The 20,672-nt window shown below is 42.0% G+C and overlaps 1 protein-coding gene across 2 annotated transcripts in view; it reads right to left on the bottom strand.

Annotated features, from left to right (window-relative positions):
• The window catches only part of Sorcs3 (sortilin related VPS10 domain containing receptor 3), a 570,611-nt gene that overhangs the window by 493,203 nt on the left and 56,736 nt on the right, over window positions 1–20,672 (bottom strand). The window lies entirely within an intron of this gene.

The raw sequence follows: 20,672 nt of genomic DNA on the forward strand, positions 1-20,672 counted from the left end.
CTTGCTGAGCTCCAACAAGCTAGAGCTGGGAAAGACCAGCCAGACACTACAATAGATCCAGGGCTTCTTTAGAGATGCTCTTTGAGTCTGCAGGTCACAGGGAAGCCCATCACAGAGTCAATCTTCAAATTATGGAAGCATAAGTGTAAAGAAATCTCATGCCTAAAGCAGGATTCATCAATTCCAAGGTCCTCATGTTTAATATGATATATCCCCAAATGCAAGGGTCTTTGTCCTGACATTACCTAGCCTGGCCTTTCACACTGCCCTAACCTAGTACCCAAACACCACCTAGCTTAGATGATCCTCCTAGCATCCTCTCAAGAACACACAGACTCCCAGAATCCAGAGCAACCATAAACCAAGTTCATCCTCAGCCTTGCCTGGATTTTCTCAGCCCTGCAGCAGAACCCAGCCTCCTCAAACCTCCACTTCCCAAGTCTTAGCACAGCACTAGACTTGGATCATGGCTAAAGTCAAGGTCTAAGCAAAGGTTTAGTCTCTAGAGCTCCATTCCTCTCTCAGGAATAACCTGAAAACTACAAGCAGCACCCTAATTTAGGATGTCACTCAGAAGCCTTTAGCCCAGAAATTCTACTTCTAAAAATATCTCAGGAAGCCAGGTACAGTGGCACACACTTATAATCCCAGCAGCTTGGGAGGCTAAGTCAGGAGGATGGCAAGTTCAAAGCTAGCCTCAGCAACTTAGTAAGGTTCTAAGCAACTTAGTGAGACCCTGCCTCAAAATAAAAAATAAAAAGGGCTGAGGATGTGGTTCAGTTAAGAGCTCTTGCATTCAATCTCTGTTACCAAAAAAAAAAAAAAAATTAGGGAAATAATCAGGGATGGAACAAACACAGAACCATGACAGCCAGATCTCTGAAACAAACTTAATGCCCAACAATAGGGGAATGACTACAAAAGAAAACAAAACTGGTGGTGTAGCCACAGATGGAATGAGACAGGTCTATAGGCAGGTAGGCAGCTAGGTAGATAGGAAGAACTTTCATATAAAGAATATGCATAAGTATATATGTAAATGTGTATAAGAAAGATACATAGATATAGATCCCTTTTATAATTATATACAGCTATATGTACTATAAGACCCAAATATTTTTTAAAAGATTATAGACATATGGTAATTGGTATAGATAGATGGAAAGGAGGGTGGGAAGATATTGGATAAACAGACACAATATATTACACTAGTTACTTCTGGATGGTGTGTACTTTTTTTTCCATTTTGTTCCAAATTTTGGGCAAAAGCATAGTTGATTATTTTTGTAATCAAAGAAAACTAATTAAAATCCATCAGCGTAGTTGATACATCCTCTCACCACAAGGATATGACCCACTCGTCACTCACTCATGCATCTAAAAAAGATCTGAACACATGCAAGGCCCTGTGCCAGTGGTCCAAAGAATCCAAAGGGTAACACATGTTCCTTGTCCTCACATTGGTTACACTGTAGATGAGCAGATAGGAAGTGAACACGAACACTATGACAAAAGACAATGGAAACAGTCTGCGCCATATGAATGCACAACGAGAACTACGACCCAGAAGCCCAGTGGGAATTCAGCAAAAACGAACAAAGTAGCAATCGGTGGAGATGGTGTGAGACAGGGGTGACTCTCCTGGTTGGCTAAGGACTTACCAGTTTGAGCACCAAGAGCCCTGTGTCCCAGGAAAACTGAGTCTGTTGGTCACCCTCTGTGGGAGAAGCTCTGGATTAGAAAAGGCAAAGGCATGGTGATAGGATTGGGCAAAACTTGTCCAGGAGAAGGAGGAAGGCAGGTGACCTAGAGGAAATATAAACGGGAGGCAGATGGCTCCAAAGTCAGCCGGGGGGATACCTTCACTCCAGTGGCACAGAGCTATTGGAAATTTAAAAGGAGGAGGAATTTTAAAACATCAATCCATCCTTAGCCTACTTGGCAAACTAGAGGGATAGAGAAGAAGAGGTGCCCAGGGGGAGAGCCCCAGGAACACGGGAGAGGCAGTATGGCACTCATGCCACTTAGAGCAAAATCCCTGAGAGAAGCTCCATGTCCCACTTGAGGTTACGTCAGATAGACCCACTCTTACTGAGCACAGAGGTTCTCATGTCCACCCACCATCTCACCTCCTCAGCACGACTGCCTAAAGCATGATGTCGTGGTGCAGGTCTGGAACACTCCCCAAATACTCGTGTGTTAGGCAAGGCAGCCAATGTTCAGAGGTGAGGCGATTAGATCATAAGGGCTAAATCCCATCCATGGATTTATCCACTTGATGGATTAATGATTTCAGTGGACTGCTTGGTGGTAGCTGTAGGCAGGTAGGGAATGGCCAGAGGAAGTTGTTCACTGGGGGCCTGGCCTTGGGAACTGAATCTGTCCCAGAGCCCTCCCTGACTCTCTTTCTCTGCTTCCTCGCTGCCGTAAGCTGAGCCCTTTTCCCTGCCTTGCCCTTCCAACGTGATGTTTCTGCAATGGAGTCGGCAACTATGGACGGAGACCTGTGAAACCAGGAGCCAGAATAAACCTTACTTCCTAGAAGTTGTTCTTGTCAGATCTTTGAGTCACAGTGGCAAAAAGCTGACTCACACCAGATAAAAAGGCACAGGTTTAAGTCCAAGCACAAACTGCCTGCCTGGCCAAGTAACAACCCCACGCAAGCAAGTGCCCTCACAGCAGTGGGGAAACACAGGCACAGGGAGCGCAGGCAAGGATGAGGCCAGATGTTCCCGAGCCTCCCCAGGGAGAGGCCCAGCCTGCACAGATCGGTAGCACACTGCAGTGAGCCTTTTTCTTTTTTCTTTTCTTTTTTTTTTTTTTTAGAATTTGAAGCCACCAAACACATGAATAAGGGAAATGGGCCTCTGATGTTTCTAACTGCCAGACTTGTTTACTTTAAAGACCTCTCTGAGCAGAAAGCTCTGCTGGCTAATTGCCTTTCTGAGGGCCTTACACACTCAGGGGGGCATCTTTTTCAAACAGCTTTAAGATCCAATTCCATGTTGCCTTCACCCCCACACATACCTTAACCACCCCTCCAAACTCACTGTCAGCATGATCCTCGTGAGTATATTTCCCAAGGCTTCCTGCTGTCCACAGGGTCATCTTGATGCCAGGGATCATACAAAAGGGGGAAGGGGAACCAGCTGATTTCAGGGATCCTAAAATAATAACTACACCTTGCCTTCCATGGGCCCTTGTTTCACTTTTGCAAAGGTCCTTTACATCCAGTGTTCCTTCATTCTCATTAAAATCCCGGAGGCTGGTATAAATGAGCCCAATGCTCCCATTTAATGAAGAAGGAAACAGTAATGGAGAGGTAAAGTGATCTGGCCTAATGTCAGACAATGACACATAATAATGTCTTTTGTGTTGCATCTACCATCTATTCTCCACACCCTGCCAAGGGCCTGAGTCAAGGAATACGGAGGTAAAGGAATGTAGCTCCATCCTCAGATTCCTTACATTCAATTACAGTGGCCAGCCTGCACTCCTGAAACCATTAACCCAATCCGTCCATGAGCACCTAGACGCTAGACATGCAGCCCAGAAGGGGAAGCAAAACCAGTGAATCCTTATAACAAGGAAAGAATAAAAAAACAAGGATAGTATAGGAGGAAATAGACCTCCTAGGCCTGTGCTGTCCAATATGGTCACCGTTAGCTACACATAACCACCAAGCACCTGAAATGTCACAAGTCAGAAATGAGGTGGTCTATGGATACCACATAGACAACAGGTAACTTAAAATACATCATTAAAATTAATTTTACCTGTTTCTTTTTAAAAATTATTTATTTTTTAGTTGTAGTTGGACACAATATTTTATTTATTTATTTCTATGTGGTGCTGAGGATCGAACCCAGGGCCTCGCACATGGTAGGCAAGCGCTCTACCGCTGAGCCACAATCCCAGCCGCTGTTTCTTTTTTAACTATAATTTCTGAACTTGGCGTTTGGAAAACTGTAAGTTACATATGTGGCTTCACATTGTATTTCCATTGGACAGTACTGTTGCAGACAATTTTCTAACCTATTTTTATGAAACAAAACCAGAATTTCCTACTTTGCCAACGTTCATAATAATGTCATGTAAACAGACCTCTCCACAATGGGATGTCACTGACATTTTCCCCACTTCGCTGAATGTCACCGAGGCTCTTTGACCTACTTTGCTTTTCGTGTTTACCACCTTCCCAGACAATCTGGGTTTCCTTTCGTTATGGTCTGAAGAACTAAGTAAAGAACTGAAGTGAAGAAGTGAAATTCCACACCCAGCCCACCAATTCTCAAGTGCAAGTTCATCAGTGAAACCTGCGCCTCCCGTGATGGGCTCGGGATTTCCTTCCTAGGGCGGAAGGTGCTGGGCAGAGCCAGCACGGGGCCAGACTTTTCAGACTCTAATTATACTTTAGAGGCAAACTCCCAAAGTTTTATGCTTTAGTGACATCATTCAGTGTCCCAAGACTTGTGTATCTTAAATTTCAAGAGACTGCCCAGCTCCTTTTTCTGCTGAAATAGCTTTCAGTCAACAGGGTGACCATCCCACAAGCCCAATATGCAAGTGGTGCCCTCAAGGGCCTCCTCACTGCCCCTGTCCCTGGGTTTGGCATGTGATCATCAGATAGAAGGTGCTCCTAAGCAAAGGAAGCACTAAAAGGAAGAAAAGGACATCTGAAGGTCACCCACCAAGGGCCCAGTGAGGGGGACCAGATCCCAGACAGCAGGCAGCAAAGCTGGGTCAGCAAAGGACTGAAAAGGAAGAAGGTAGGCCCCTGTAAGGGAGAAGACCTGGGGCAGGAGGAAATGGGGGCAAGTCAAGACATCTTCCCTTCCCTTTCATTTTACCGGGTGCTGCATCATCGGGGCTAGCCCATACCTTTTTGGTAGAGGAGGGGATTCAAAGCTAGCTCCTTATCAGGGAGAACATTTGGCGTTTGATGTTTGGGGACTGACTTACTTCACTTAGCATGATATTCTCTAATTACATCCATTTACCCATTTTGGGGACTGACTTACTTCACTCAGCATGATATTCTCTAATTACATCCATTTACCCATTATTGCCATAATTTCATTCATCTTTAAGGCCAGGTAGTATTCCATTGTGTATATATAACACATTTTCTTAACCACTCATCTATTGAAAAGCATGTAGGCTGTTTCCACAGTTTAGCTATTGTGAATTGAGCTGCTATAAACATTGAGGTGGCTACATCTCTGTAGCATGCTGATTTTAAGTCCTTTGGGTATAGACTGAGGAGTGAGATAGCTGGGTCAAATGGTGGTTCCATTCCAAGTTTTCTAATATATCTCCGTATTGTTTTCCAAATTTTGTTTGGTTGTCCCAATTTGCAATCCCACCAGCAATGAATGAATCAGTGTACCTTTTTCCCCACCAGAACCTATTGTTGCTTAATTTTTTGATAATTTCCATTCTGACTAGAGTGAGATGAAATCTTACAGTAGTTTTGATTTGCATTTCTGTAATTGCTAGAGATGTTGAACATTTTTTCATAAATTTATTGATTGATTGTATATCTTTTTCTGTGAAGTATTTGCTCATTTCCTTAGCCCAGTTATTGATTGGGGGGGAAGATGGTAGAATGAAATGGACATTATTACCCCTATGTATGGGTATGCATGCATGAATGGTGTAACTCTACATTCTATACCAGAGATATGATTGTGCTCCATTTGTATAAAAAAAAATAAAAATAATTTTAAAAGAAAAGAAGTTTAAAAAGTAAAGGCATAGAAATAAATGTATAACTGGTTAAAAAAAAATGACTCCTCTCCCAATGGCAGGGATGGTTTCAAGTGCTTCCTCCTTTCCAGTACTCAGATGGTAGTGTCAACTGACTTATCACTCATCGAAAGAAACTGTCCAATAAAAATGACAATGGTCACGGTACAGAGGGTAGCTGGGGAAACTCGCTCCACTGACCTGAGACTTAACTTTAGAGAACTTGGGTGAGATAAGTAACCCCAAACTTATTCCCAAACACCCCCAGAGAATAGATTTCAAAGACCCCAAAGGAATGAAAGTGACATCTTGTCCCCAAAGGACTGCCTAGTGCCTGAATGTGTCCACTCTTTGTTCTCCTTCACCCTGATGATTTAAGTTTGGGAGAGAACATAGGCACTAAGAGCTCTGGTTTTGCGTGGCATGAGAAGGGAAGCCAGAGGAAGGGGTGACATGGCCTGACTGTGTGCAGCAGGATCACCTGGTGTGATCACACTGAGAAGAGGATGAAAGTAGGGAGAATGGATTTGAAACTATTGCAATAATCCTAGTTGAGAGATCCTGGTGACTCGACTGGGGTTTCAGCAGCAGAGGTGATAAGAACTAGCTTTTATCTGCTTTATAGTTCTATACTGGTATGTTCCATATATCTAAAAATATGTGCCAAAATAGAAACAGAGAAAGGAGGAGTTTCAAAAACAAAGATGGAAGATCTCACATTTTGTTCTATCCATCCAGTGGAATGCCGTGTCTACTTCCTGAGAAACAGAATCAGTGGAAGATACCAAGATATGGAAGAGGAGACTTATTATGAGAATTAACTCACACAATCATGAAGACCACAAAGTCCAGAGATCTGCCACTTTCAAGCTAGAGGACCAATAAAGCTTGAGGTACAATTCAGTTCAAGTCCAAAGACTTGAGAACCAGGGGAGCCAATAATATAACTCCAGGAGCCCAAAGCTAAAGATTCAGAAGCTCCAATGTCCAAGGAAAGGGATAAAAGGAATTCCCGTTTCAAGAAGAGAGGGCATGTTTCCAACCTTCCTCTGCCTTTTCCTTTATTAGTGCCCTCAGCGCAACTGGATGACCACCAGTATTAGTGAGAGCAGATCTTCCTTACTCAGCCTACTGACTGAAATGCTAATCTCTTCCAGGCATATCCTCACAGACACACACAGAAATAATGTTTTGCTAGCTATCTGGGCATCCTTTAGCCCAGTCAAGATGACACATAAAATTAACCATCATACCTACTTTGGAACATGCTAGTGTAGATGACACAAAATTATATGTGAAAACCCCAAAGTACAAGTGTGAGAACACAGGATAAGTTTAATGACATGGACTCCTCCCATCCACAATCCTTATGTACCTAGGCCTAGGACCCACCACCCAACTCCTTCCTGGCCTCCTAACTGGTCTTCCCCATGCTGTCTGTGAGATGGTTGCTTATCTGATTGAAAGTTACCCTAATGTGACTCAGCCATCCTAGCAGCTTCTTTCCTGGGTAGGCACCAACTTCTGGGTTGGGAGGGAAAGTGGGGAAATTGCCAGTTTGGGCCTAACTTTAAAACTGACATCACACTCCACCCAATAACAGCTGGCGCATTCTTTCCCAGCGGCAGCACACATTCACCAAGATGGAACACACTTCATCGACCTTAACCATTTTAGTGTACCTTAATTCATGCTCCTCAACAAATTTCAAAAAGCTAAAATTAGAGATCATACAAAGTGTCTTCTCAAACCCCATGGAATCAGACGACAAAACACTAACAACAACAAAAAAGATGGCTGAAAGAATTCCCAACTAGCTGTAAATGAAACAACATACTTTTAAATAACACTCGATTCAAAATGAAGAATTAATACATATTTAAATGTTAAATTAAAATGGCAATATAACTTTTAAAAATTTATCCAATGAAACCAAAGTTGTGCGTCAAGGGAAATTTACAGCATTAAATGTCTATGTTTGAAAACAGAAAATACCTGAAATCAATAACCTAAATTTATATCTTATGAAACTAGAGAAAAGAACAAGTTTTAAACAAGCAGGAAAAAAAAGGAAATAAAAAATTAGAACAGAAATCAATGAACAGGAAAAAAAAACCCAGAAAATTAAACCTGATTCTTTAAAAAGTCAATAAAAATTATAAACTTTTAGTGAGGAGAGCCAAAGAGTAAAAGAAAAACCACAAATGACCATATGAGATAAAACAGTGGTCAGTGATCACTACTGATCCTACTGACATTAAGAAGATAATACACAAATATTAAAAATAACTCTATGTCCACAAATTTGATATTTAATACAAATGGACCCATCCCTGAAAAGACACAAACTAGCAATTTTCCAAAAAAAAAAAAAATTAAAAATAACACTAGATCAAATATGATAGGTCAACAAATATATGAAAAAATGTTCAACTTCTCTAGCAATTAGAGAAATACAAATTAAAACTACACTGAGATTTCATCTCACTCTTGTCAGAATGGCATTTACCAAGCATAGACAAAACAATAAATATTGGCGAGGATGTGGGAGGAAATGTGCACTCATACACTGCTGGTGGGACTGCAAATTGGTGCAACCACTCTGGAAAGCAGTATGGAGACTCCTCAGAAAACTTGGAATGGAACCACCATTTGATCCAGTTATCCCATTTCTAGGCTTATATCCAAAGGACTTAAATTCTGCATACTACAGTAAGGCTGCTACATCAATGTTTATAGTAGCTGAATTCACAATAGCTAAACTATGGAACCAGCATATGTATCCTTCAACAAATGAATGGATAAAGAAAATGTGGGATATATACACAATGGAATATTACTCAGCTTTAAAGAAGAATGAAATTATGGCATTTGCCAGTAAATGAAAGGAACTGGAGACTATCATGCTAAGTGAAATAAGCCAATCCCAAAAAAACAAAGGCCGAGTTTTTTCTTTGATATATAGATACTGACTCACAATAAGCCCAGGGGCAGGGAAAGGATGTGTCACCGGATTGGACAGGGCAGAGTCGGGGGAAAGGAGGGAGAATAGAAATGAGATAGACAGTAAAATTAAACAGACATAACTTTTCTGCATTCCTATATGAACATATGAACAGTGTAACTCCACATCACATATAAACAAAAATGGAAGTTATACTCTATGTATATATCTCAAAATACATTCTACTGTCATGTATAATGAAAAAGAAAAATTTTTAAAAATTAGAAAACTAACACTGGGTCAAAAACGAAGACTAGCAAAACTCACGCAAGGACAAATAAGTCACTTAGCAGTGTTTCTATTAAAGAAATTAAATCAATAATTAATAACCTTCTTACAAAGAAATCACCAAACCTGGAGGTTTCACCAGTGAATTCTACCAGTCATGTAAGGAAGAAATGAAACCAGTTCTCTGCAATCTCTCCCTGAAAACAGAAGCAAGCTATGAGACCACAATTCTCCTAGTGCCCCAAACCAGACATTACAACAAAGGAAAATGACAGACTGTTCCTCTCATGAGCACAGAGGCAAAAGCTCTCAGCGAACCCAACAATGTATAAAAAGAATTATACAATGCACCCAAATGGGATCTATCCCATGTATGTAAGACCCATTCGATATGAGACCATCAATCAACGTAAGCTATTACAGCAACATACGAAAGAAGAAAAGTCCTCTGATCATATCAATCGATGAGGGAAAAGCATTTGACAAAGGCCAACATCTATTCCTGATTAAGAAAAAAAAAAAAAAGCCCTCAGCAACCTGGAAATAGAGGGGAACTTCCTCAATTTAATAAAGACTATCTACCCCCCAAAAGCCTACAACCAACATGATGCTATGAGTTAAAGTGAAGAGACAGAAAGCTGTCCCATGAGAAAGGACAAACGGGAAAGCTGCTTTTCCCCTCAGGTCGAAGAAGGTTACAGAGGCTGAGCAGGTACCTTCCGTGGTATCCTTGCAACGAAGATAATGCCCTTGTTGGTTTAGGATAGGGCTGAGAGACGGAAAAGGAAAAAAAAAAAAAAGGTGTCAGAACACTTGCCTGGGTCAGAGCTCTCTTGTGGCTTTGAAATGTTTATTCTACACAAGCTCACACATGTTAGCCTGTTAACATGACTACAGGGAAGTCAAGCTGATCCCATTTCTGCCCAGACACCTTACCCTGCTCCCCCTCCCCTTCCCTTCTCCTGCAAGAGCCCACTCACCCAGAGGCTGACACCTCCACCCACCTGCACCCTGACCACAGCGCTCACGGGAGTTTCTGAGTACAGACAGGGGCCTGCCAATTCCCGGAGCCCGTGGCAATGTGCCTGCTCCTCCTGCCCACTGCCCTTTGTGTTTCTTGAGGTTTTGAAGCTTGCTCTCCACTTGCCAGAGCAAGGGCGAAACCCACCCTCAATGCATAACCCTGGCTCTGACTTATAAAAGTTGACTTCAGAGAAGTCTGCTGCTGTTCTCTCTACACAGAAGAATCCTTGTCAGATTTCCTGACAATAAACTTGCTTCTGCTTAGCCTAGGTGTGTGAGAGTGATTTAGTCCTAGGCCACTTTCCTAACAGCACACAGACACTCACACTCCCAAGGGAAGGCTTGGAAGGCACAGCTCAAGGAAGGCACAGCTCTTCCTGCCCCTGTGCAGGTTTTAGTGGTAGGTGTTTGTTTTGTTTTTTAACTGAATGTGCATCTTGAAAAATAAATAAAATCCTGCCAAGTTACTGTGAACCCAGTATAAACTGCAAACCTACCCATAGCTCATTCTCATACCCTTTCTGTTTTTTTTTTTCTGCCTGGCACTTTCTAACATGATGTTTAATTTACTTTATTTACTGATTCTCACCCAATAGAAAGGAAACTCCCTGAAGCCAGGGGTGATTACCTGCTGAATCCCGACACACTATAGGGGGATATTAACACCTGTAAATTCTCCTTGACTGGATGATGCAATTTGTCTTCATGGAGACAAATTGCTTAGGGAAAGACTGCTGGTATAGAGGGTCACAGTGCTGCGAACTGTTAAGTCAACAACTATCCTTTAACTGTGGGCATTTTCCAAAAAAGAGGAGCACTTACTACTACATGACGGAGGCTCCCTCTGTCTCCTTCCCCAGACCCACTCACCCTGCAAGGGACATGCAGCCAGGCTCCAGGATTTTTAAGTGGTTCACCTGTGACAAGGAAGGAAACCCTCCTCCGCCTCCGCGGCCCTCCCCAAACCTGGAGTGGCTTTCTGAGCCAAGATGCCCATATGCGAGGATGGCTCAGAAAATAGCATCGTGCACATGTTTTCATTCAACAGCAATATCATTTGATTTCACTCAGGCTTGTCTTCACCAGGGCAACTGAAGCCAGCTTGACAGAGAGTCGTTAAATAGACTAATCAGGAGATGATTTGGAGAGGCAGTGCACAATGGGGCAGAGTCAAGTAACTGGGATTGGGGCCTGGCACTATAACTCAGTAACTGTGTGACTTGAGGCAGGACAAGGAATCTCTCTGAGCCACCAATTAGTTGCCCAAAATAACGATCTTTCATAAGACTATGTTGATTCAAGAAAATGATAAATGGGAAGTGGGAAGAATTATCCAAATCTATTAGTATTACTGTGCTTTTAATAGTAGTAGGAGTAGTATTTGGAAGAATCACAAGAGTAGGAAAGGGGAGAAACTCATGAATAGGAGATACAGTAGAAGGGGAGAAGTCTTCATTCGCCAAACTACAGAAGCATCAAGAAGTACAGAAAAACAGGGCAAGCAGTGGAGATTAATGTGCCTAAACTAACTCCTTTCTGTGTCCTTTCCAACTCTTTTGGGCACAGAATTAACACCTCACTACCCTTACCTCCAATATCCTCATCTCTGAACTGCACTCATGGTATCCCAGAGCCAAACTGCCCTGTCACAGTAGCCTGTGACACTCCCCCAAATCATCCCAACAGACTGGTCTTCACCTTGGACCTCAGTGTCTGAAGAAACTCAAGGACTAAACAGGCACAGCTTGATACTCAGGAATTACCAAAGGCTGGTGCTAGAGCTGGTTCTCTCTGCACCCAAGAAGGTAAATATAGCCTGAGCCAGGCTGCCACCGGAGGGCCAGCTTAGCCACATTGTTAAGAACACAACTTTCTGGTTGAAAGAATGTTTCATGTTAGATTCTGAACCCTGCAGCTAGTTGACTATGTGACTCCAGGAAGATGCCTAATATCTCTGAGCCTCCTTTTCTCATATGAGGATGACAGCACTTAGCCCCCAACTCCTACCACAGTGTTCCGCCTGCAGAAAGCTGTAGATATTCACTCTGGGGCTACTTGGATTTAAATCTTGGATGGGAAGTCAATGTGCAACCCTGGGCCAATGACCAACTTCACTGTGCTTCTGCTTCCTCAATCATGAAATATGGGCAATGAAAAGGACCCATTTCTTAGGCGTGGAGTGAGAATTCAGTTACTCCATGTGAAGTGTTCAGAACGATACCTGGCATACTATAAAAGCTGATATTTATTTATTAATAAATGGTAATAATAAAGTACTGCTGCAGGGGCTAGAATACCAAAGCAATCCCACACCTACCCCACAGCCTCTAGCACAAAACATAAAAAAAGTAAATATTTAAAGTGAATGATCTGGAAAACCTCCATCTAATCTCTCAACATTCAAATTCTGCTTCTTGGCCAACAGAGGTAGCAAGTACAAACCCAAATTACTGTCACCCCTTCAAATACACTTCACCTATTCCCTACTCATGTCTATTTCCTCAATAGACTTCTTAGTGATGGGGAGATAGAATACACATTCTCCAAAGGAGCTCCCCCGACTTGTGAGCATGGACAGAGAGCTCCAGGACATTTAGTCCAGGTCAGTTCACTGTGCCAAACACTGTGGGCATGGGGTGATTTGGTGTGAAGCATCAACTCCCAGGTCTGCTGTTCCCTCTGGCTACAATGCTTTTCCTGATTTCCTTTGGGCTTTTCTCAACTATTACATCCTCAGAGAAACCCTCTCAAAAGCATCCCCAACATTTTATATCCATTATCCTGCTTGGTCTTTCTTCGTCAGATTTTACGCTGCACTTGTTCATTAGTTGATCATCTGCCTCCCCTAGCAGAACAGCACAGAGACTTGTCTGTTTTGTTCCCTCCTGAACCAGAACAGTGCCCTAGACCTGCATGACAGACACCCCAGACATATTTGACAAATGAATAAACGAAACCAACAGAGGTCTCCACTGGCAAAGGTGACGGCCAGCAGTTCAGCTGTCTTGCAGGTTTGACACTTCTCTGCCGAACGACTTTTTTCAAGCCCAGGAGGATGGGCTGGGCTGGGTTATAGTGCAAAAGGGAAATGACAAACCCACATCCCAGCTCTGTTCTTTCTGATGGATGGCAAGACTTCAGCTGCCTTTTATCTGTAAAGCACACTCAGTGACATTCCATCATTCAATTAGAATGTTAAAGAGTTACAACAAAATTAATTTGCTATCACCAGGGAAATTAAAATGTCTGCAAATAAATTCTACCCCTGCAGCCCAATTTCAGGTGGTTGATACATCTGATGTGTTGGCAGCAGTGAGAACCAAGAGGGGAGTGTTGGGAAAACTAGTTTCTAGCTGCAAGGGAAAATTCAGCAAAGGTAAGAACAAAACACTATACACACACACACACACACACACACACACACACACACACATACACACTGCTGCCTGAGTCTGTGTTTTTAATGCCTTCTCCAAAATGAGCAGGTGATTTGAAGTACTAAAATACAGACTACACAGATAACATCTCACACTTGAGCAAGATTTAAATCCAGGGTTTAATCCCCAAAGGACTGGAGTCCTGCACCTTAGCACAGCGTGTGAGAGTGTGGGCTTTGCAATTGAATAAATCTCAGTTTGGACTCCACCTCTGTCACTGACTAGCTGTATGACCTTGAAATATTTGCCACCTTCTCTGAATCTGAGTTCCTCATCTGTAAAATGGGAATCATAAGATTAAGTCTCATTTATTGTTAAAAGGATGTGTCATTGCAACATCAAAGTAAGTGTTCAATATAGGAAATACATTTTTATTCTGTTACCAATGCTAAGTAATAGTAATATAAAAATTATGCTAATAATAAACATAAAAATAATGTATCCCATGTTTATAAACGAATGGTATTAAATAAATTTTAAAAATAGAAGAACTGACTTCTATTGCTCTGGGTCTTTTCTCAAAGAGCTTCTGTTCAAGATCCAAGATGACGTTCCTATTCTATGTAGGGACAAAGTGAAATGACCCCCAAGAACTGAAAGAATTCCATATGACCCATTTATATACCCAAAAGCCCAGCTCAAATCTCCCTTCTACTCAGCCTTTTCAAACTCCCTCTCCTTCCAACACAATAGGAGAAAGGAAAGGTTACACAATAAGGTAAGCTAGGAAGAGTGTGCAAACCTGCAGAATAAGAGTGGGACTGGAGAGGTGGACAAGACTGCTATCGAACCCAAAGCTAAAGTGAGGGGACAGACCAGAAGGCCAAGCAGAGGAAGTAGCTGAGCACCACTACATACTAATGAGTCTCTATGGGGGACAATGGCACGAAAGCACCAGCCCACTTGACACTCTCTCTTTGGTACTGTTTCTCCATCTGTTTCCCTGAAGTCATCAGCGATTACACAAACAACCCGGATACCACAAAAGGGTGATGTGATGGCCTGAGAGACAGAAGTCAAGAATGAGCTGGAAAAGACACCCTATTCAGCCAGGTACCCAGAAGAAATAAAATTCCAAGGAAAAAGAGATTCATATGTGGCTGCTGTAGGGAAATCCAACTCAATGCCAGGAGCAAAAATAAATTGATGACAGGGACAAAAAAAAAAGTGAGTGCAGAGTCAGCAAGTTTTAGAGGATTTATAGAAAAACAGGATATATAACTCAACTCCTTTTTTCCCCATCCCAGAATCCAACATGAATTTTTGCTGGCTATGTGCACCAAACAAGTTGTCATGAGCAATTTAGCAATGGGCTAAGCCAGCGTAAGTGGACTTACTCTCCCTTTACCAAATTCTCTGGCCCAATATCTCTCCCTTTACAATGACCACAGGGAACCTCATTTGCTTTGCTACTCTGTATACCTTGGGAGGAAGAAGGGCCAGCACATGGGCTGGTAAAGTCTGAGCTTAATTGCAAGGCTGTAGTAGCATGCAGTATCATCAGGAAGGCTGCACCAGGTGACACTTGTGCAGTCCATATTCATTCACAGCTGCAGGCGGGTTGATCCAGGGCACCAATTATCTAATTGCTGCTAATGTTCCATATATTTACTCAGCTGCAAATTTGCAAGATGGGACCTGACTCACAAGAAGAGTATAATAATGGAAGATATATTTCCATTTGAAATTTCATGAATAAACAACGAGAGCCCCGATTATAAAAATTCAGATGCAGATAAACAATGAGTGTAGTTCCAGGAATAATTGCAGGGTTTTCACAGTTACAGAAAACCAGGCCTTTTGTCAACACTCCATTGTTCTATTTATACCTTAGGAGATATTGCACCAAGCTTCTATAAATACAATGGAAACTCATTCATCTCAACCATTCTCACATGTCAAGTCCCAACCTTCTCTGCAATAAAAGAGCCACATCCCGAGTGTACCTGACAGTAGGTCTCAAGACTGTCATGGGCGAATCCTTCCTAATATAAGGGATAAAAAGAACAGGCTTGGATTGGGCTGGGCAGGGGGAAGAGGGAGCAACAGGCATTCTATTCTGGTTTCTAGAATAAGTATGAAGCAGCTACATTGTAGCAAGTTCTCAGCCCCTGAGTTTTAGGAATCTCAGTGATTAAAAGCAGATGAAACAAACTGCCCCGGGTATCTGGACCCCTGCAAGGCATGGGATTTCATCCGTGATATTCATTTAGATATTTTCTTTGAATGTGACTCACATCCCCCTCTACAGATCTTAGGACCCTCTCTCCTATCATATTGCAAACCTATATCCTGACAATCATAAATCTACTACTTTGATCTCCCCACCCGCAAATGACTTAGCACTACACTTTGTACTTCCTCCACTCTATCAGATAGCCTGATTCACAGAACCAATGAGCCCCCAAAGAGTGCCCCCAAAGTGGGCTCCCTGTGTTAATTCCAGATACAATTAATATTTATAGGGATATCACATTCTTATGCATTTTACTGTGTGGCAGGCACCGTGTGAATTTCATTCCATATAAAAATTTAATCATCACACCAGCCCTGTGAAGAAGACCCTGTTACCCCTACACACGCACACACACACACACACACACACACACACACACACACACTTTTATTTATAAACCAAAACATGAAGGAGTAAGTTTCCCAGACACATAGCTAGTGAGTAGCAAGGCCAGAACTAGAACTCAGAACTATCTAAATATAAATATAAAATTTTAGCCTCTACATCACCACATTTTTCTGCCTCTTGGACCCAATTCCTTATTGCTGTTTTGTGGACAGGTTGGTCCCCAAGTGTCTTGTCTCTGCACCATGGTTCAGACACATCTGGCTTCTCTCTGTGAACTCATTACCTGAACCACCCAGCATGTACGCATGACGTGCTTTAGTCTCTGACTCTCCACAGTCTCTAGAGTTCATAAGAGCTGAGAGTTTTAGTCAGCTTTTTTGCTGCTGTGACAAAAAGATCTGACCAGAATAATTTTAGGGAAGGAAAGTTTATTTGAGGTCTCATGGTTTCAGAGGTCTTAACTCACAGAAGACCAGCTCCTTCCTTGGGGCTTGAGGTAAAGCAGAACTTCATGGAAGAAGATTGGGGTCGAGAGAAGCAGCTCACATGATGATCAGGAAGCAGAGAGACCTTACTCTCCTGATACAAAATACATACCCCATGGCCGTGCCCCCAATTAACCACTTCCTCCAGTCACACCCCACCTGCTTCCATTTGCCACTCAGTTAATCCCACCAGGGATTAATTCACTGATTAGTTTAAGGCGATAACCCAATCATTTCTCCTCCAGACCTTCTTGCATTGTCTCACACTTGAGTTTTTTTGGGACACCACATCTAAACCCTCCATCCACAACAATCTTCCCTGTGCCATACATACATACATACACACACACATGCATGTGCATGTATGTATGTCTGTTTTATGTATGTATAAAAAATAAATATTTGTAGGCATATAATATATGTATTTGTGCATGTATATATATATAAGCTTCTTGTCACTGCCTCCTTACAGGTAAGATAAAAAATATCCACAGGGAAGTAAGACAATATCCGAAACAGGCCCTGGGTATATGTGTAACACTCTCACCAGCTGACATTCCATATGCTGCTGTGGAATCAGATTCATTAAAGGGCTTTATACATACTGAATTTTAATACAAATGGCTTCCTTCAGTGGTGTATCTCTCCAGAAACTCTAGTCCGTGAGAATTCTTGGTTTCAGAGCCAAAAGAAAAGGGACTGAAACAAGAAGCAGTGGCAGGGAGGATACCTAGGGAGCAAAGAGCATTTTACACTTCACTCATCAGCCACAGCTGGCAGGCTCATCCAGAAAACTGTGCACTGTTCACGGGAGGGAGATTCTCTTCACGGAATGTGGCAGATGATGGTAAAAAAGTCTAGCCTTTTGATTTGGACCCAGCATCCCTACAGATAGAAGAGATGGTCATTTATGAGTTGAAATACTGGTGATCCTGAAAGTGATAGCACCAAAAGCTTCTCTCTTTCGCTTCCTGGATGGTTCATGCATCTCTTTAACATATAGTTAAACAGACAATAGTTCAACTGAGTATGTGTTCCCTTAACAGAACCTTGCTCAGCTGACTTGCTAGATTACCTGGTGTTCTCCATCATTTCTGATGCCCACCTCATGCTACTCCTACCAACTGGGTCACCTGTTACTCTACTATCTATATCCTACCATTGGTCCTCCCAACAGGTGAGTTATGTATTTATAAGAACCATCTGTGTTTGTTCTCAAAGAAATTCATGGTCATCAGCTTTGTTATCATAATCACATTATTTAATTCAGTTGTGTATCAATCAATAATACAAAAAGGCCCATGTTTCTATAAAAGCTTAGTCATATGTTTGACAAAGACTTGATAAAAGGAGTCATTTTTAAAAATGCAGTTGAATTAGGTATGAATGGGAAAAGTACAAAATCCTGGGAAAGGAGAAGTATTCAGAACCTTTGAATTGCATTTCCAGTGCTTTCTACTTTACACACACACAAAAAGAAAAAAAAATCAGGAATTGAAAATCATAAATGACGTATTTGAGGCGTGACTAAAACATAATAAGTAATCTCGAACTCCAATCAGCAGATCATTATGCACAGAAAAGAACTAGATCATGCTGTATCCAAAGAGGGATAAATACATATACCTCCAAGTCTGAAGTTAAAATAATCTGTTCAGGTTATTACATATTTTCTTCATCCACCCAAATTTTAGAAAACCTTTTTGATTACCGACAACTGGTCTCCATCGTGAGACCAACCCAAACAAGTAAGTCATGGGGTGTCCAAAAATACATTTGTAGGGTGGGGGCGGGGAGAGTGGAAAGGTGGAACACTGGAATCAGACTTCTTGTGAGGGAAGAGAAGGAGGAGGAGAGGAAAAACCTTGCAGAAGGAGGGGATATCTGTGTACATTCTCACAGTAAGAGCTAAGCAAGTCCAAGTAGGGGTGCAGGAAATGCCAGGCACTAAAACAGTTCCAGCACACTAGTTGGTATGGCTGAACCCTGAACATATGATGGCAAAGGTGACCCTTTCCACAATTATCTACGCATCTGCTGATGTCAGGCACCACAGAAAGATCTGCACAGATAGGGTACACATTCCCTAGAGCACTAAAAAAGTTAGCCCAGGACCCTCTGCAAAGCCTTTTCATGTTCATTCTTCAGGAAGACTCCCTCAGAAGTCTGTAAGCAAGTCTGCCCTGCCTCCTTCCCACCCCACCCCAAGTTTCTAGTCCCTCCTAGGACCTAAAGTTACAGATGAGTGAATATCACAGAAGTGCACTGAGATGGGCTGTCTGATCCGACAGAAAAGAAATTCACCACTGGCCCAGAGACCCCAAGAGTTTCCAATTACCACATCATTTCCCTTCCTGTTTCGTGATATTTCCTTACACATTGCAGTGCTTCTCCAGCCCCCTAAATGCCACTGAAGTAGGTGATAGATTGGATTACCTGATCCACTTCTACACCTTCCAAGAAATTTCCTAGTAATCACAGGAGCTGCCATTTGTTCCAGCTGGTTGCTGACAACATTTCAAAATGAATCCTCCTACACTCTTATTTTTACCCTTGACTAGCTGACTTTAATGGTAATCTCCTTAGGTTTGGAGTCTAGATGGCATTGAAAATCTTTCATTTCTTTCAGAAGGAAATTTCTGTAGGAAAGCAGTTCCATCAGTCCACTCTCTTTGCAGTACTGGAAATTGAACCCATGGGAGCTCTACCATTGAACTACATCCCCAGAACTCTTTATTTTATTTTATTTTATTTTATTTTATTTTATTATTTATTTATTTATTTGAGACAGAATCTCACTAAGTGGTCAAGGCTGGCCTTGAACTTGTGATCCTCATGCCTCACACCTCTGAGTTGCTGGGATTACAGGCATGCACCACTGTGCCTGTCCAGCCATCCTGAAGCTTTGTTTTCGTTTGCTCCCTGCCCCAACCCCTAAGCCTTATCATTTTACTATCCAATTAGCTTTCTTGAGAGTTTAACTCCTTAATACAGAGGTCAAAGCATCCCTTGGACTTTAGGATAATCTTTGCCTTAAAAGGTCAGGAAAAATCTCATGTCTTGTATAATTGATGGATTTGAAGCTTTCTCTCCCTTACATTAACGAATATAATCCCCTGAAGATAAGCTTCATGAGGGTAGGTCTTTCCCTTTCTTTCACCATTCTATCCCCAATGGCTAGCAAAGGACATGGTATGGAGGAAGTTCTCACTAAGGCCAGAATGAACAAATGACCCTCACAACAACCCCGTGGGGGGAGAAGGGTGACATTCTCACAGCTGAGGGCCTACTCAGTAAGGTTAAGCAGTTTGCTCAGCCATGCAGTCGAGTACTCCATTGTCATTTGTCTAGTACCATTCCACTAGACCATGTACCTGAACTCCCAGCACCAGAGCAGGAACACTCTTCTAGTCTTTGCTTCTGCAAAACTAAAATCAGGCCCTTGAGTCCAGAACAAAGTCCTAGAATAGAAATGCAGTCATTGGAAATGAGAAATATATAGAAACTTCACTTGAAAAATTAAATCTTATAAAAGTTATGCAAGGAAAAAGGAGAGAACAGGAAGAAGGCTACGGAAACACTGGGGAAACAATGAGTTGCGGCTGAGGCCAATGTAGACAGACTCCAGAAAAGTACATACCAAGGGTCTCTAAATACTGCCCATGGGCCAAATCTGGCCCTCCGCCTGTTTTACAAATAAAGTTTTATTGGAACATAGGTTTAGATTACCTTTTTAATCCCTAAATTATTTATTTACTGCTTATTGACAGTGCACATTCAAAATATTCTTAAGGGAATAGAAGAGATAGAAACAAAACATTGTGTTCAGAACACAGACTAACACCTTTTCAGATGGACAATATTCGTCCATATTCTAGGACCAGTATTCTAGGACCATACTGGTATGGCTGTCTTTGCAGAACAGCAGAGTCTAGTAGTTCACTCTATGGTCCATAAAACCTATATTTACTATTTCACAAAATAAAGGGGTCCCTGCCCCTTTACAAAACAAGTCTGCCAGCTCCTGGTGTAGTGTCATGTAATAACCACATCAACAATAGCAAGAGAAATGAAGCAAAATACTACTGGTATTCAAACAGCTAGGAAGGATAATTTCTCTACCCCATACCAAAAAAAAAAAAAAAAATCACAAAACCAATTAC

The sequence above is a fragment of the Ictidomys tridecemlineatus genome, chromosome 1 (assembly GCF_052094955.1).
Source record: "Ictidomys tridecemlineatus isolate mIctTri1 chromosome 1, mIctTri1.hap1, whole genome shotgun sequence".
In the NCBI taxonomy this organism is placed as follows: Eukaryota; Metazoa; Chordata; class Mammalia; order Rodentia; family Sciuridae; genus Ictidomys; species Ictidomys tridecemlineatus.